A 1,595-nucleotide genomic window follows, 5' to 3' on the forward strand; every position below is an offset into this window, starting at 1 on the left:
CATAATCACCAGAAAAGTAAACTGGAATTTATGTTGTCTGGTGGGTACTTGTTCCTCTCTCTAGAGCGCTATTGTATTATGTTTTCCAGAGAAACAGAAATGGCAGAATGAATACACATTGTCTTAGTTAGATTTCCATAGATGTGAATAGACACCATAGGCAAGGTATCTCTTTTTTTATTTTAAGGCTTGTTTTATTTTAATGACTGATCATGTGAGGCCACAGTGAGGTCACTATGCACAGACATGAAGGAAGCTTTATTTTTTGGTTTCTTCCTCCTTGGACAGAGTCTTTATGATCTCCTCCTTCTTAGCCTGGGGGCGCTCTTTCCCCCGCGTTTTTGTGCTTCCTTGGTCTTAGACCTGTGAGCCTCTGCCTGGTCAGCCTGTAGATTCTTCCGGGCCTCGTCTGCCTTCGGTTTGAGGATCTGCTCCATAAGAATCCATTGGTTTTTGAATACATTCCGTTTAACCTTCAGGTACAGGCTGTGATATATATGGCGATCAATCTTCTTAGATTCCCAGTATCTCCTGAGAAGCCGGTGCAGGATCCTCATCCTTCTCAACCAGGTCACCCTCTCAGGCACCCATGTGTTGGCAGTACTCTTTCCATTCCCTATGACCATATGCCTGCCCTTCAAGGTGTGTTTCTCTCAGCGAGTCTGAGAATGGACAGTTACAGGCTTCCAGATGATCAGGCCATCTTCAATCAGCTTCCTGATCAGCTAACAGGAGTTGGCATTGGCGATTTTATTAGTTGCATTGGGGTCCAACTGGACCTTCTTTTTACCACAGTGGAGGACACTAGAGGCAAGGCTCTTCTGTAGCCTGAGCATGCTCATAGCTGCAGACACAGAAGCCAAGGTAATTCTTATAAAGGACAAGATTCCATTGCAGCTGGCTTACAGTTTCAGTGGTACAGTCCATTATCATCATGGCAGGAATCATGGGAGCATCCAGGCAGAGTTGGTGCTCTAGCAGCCCAAAGTTCTTGATGCACAGGCAGCAGAAAGGGATTGCCTGTACCACTGAGCATAGTTTGAGAATATACAAATCTCAATGCAAAGCCACCACAGTGGCACACTTCCTCCAACAAACTCACACCTACTCCAACATGGCCACACCTACTCCAACAAGGCCACACCCACTCCACCAATGCCACACCTACTCCAACAAGGCCACACATACACCAACAAGGTCACAACTACTCCAACAAGGCCACACCTCCTAATAGTATCACTCCTCGTGGGTCAAGCTTTCAAACACATGAATCTATGGTGGCCCACACCTATTCAAATCACCAAACACATCAAAAGGTAATTTGGCTTACAGGACGCTGGATAATCTAACAATGGCTGACTCATACAAGGGAATTGAGAAACCCATTGGCTGCTCAGTCTATGATGATTGATACCTCAGCCATCTTAACCTGGTGCTGAAGGCACGTGAGTTTCCTGGAGGAGTTTGCCTTCAGTCTACAATGAGATATCAGAGAAGGTGGTTAGAATATTAGCAAAGGAATGCAGCAGCCACAGGAGAGATGAACTTGCCAGTGAGAGTGAAAGCAGGCAGACAAAAATCAAAGCCTCCTTCTT

At 45.7% G+C, this 1,595-nt stretch overlaps 1 pseudogene; it reads right to left on the bottom strand.

Annotated features, from left to right (window-relative positions):
- Positions 1-258: 258 nt before the first annotated feature.
- On the bottom strand, positions 259-842 carry LOC134484309 (large ribosomal subunit protein eL19-like; annotated as a pseudogene).
- Positions 843-1,595: the final 753 nt, after the last annotated feature.

Source organism: Rattus norvegicus, chromosome Y (assembly GCF_036323735.1).
Source record: "Rattus norvegicus strain BN/NHsdMcwi chromosome Y, GRCr8, whole genome shotgun sequence".
Taxonomy (NCBI): Eukaryota; Metazoa; Chordata; class Mammalia; order Rodentia; family Muridae; genus Rattus; species Rattus norvegicus.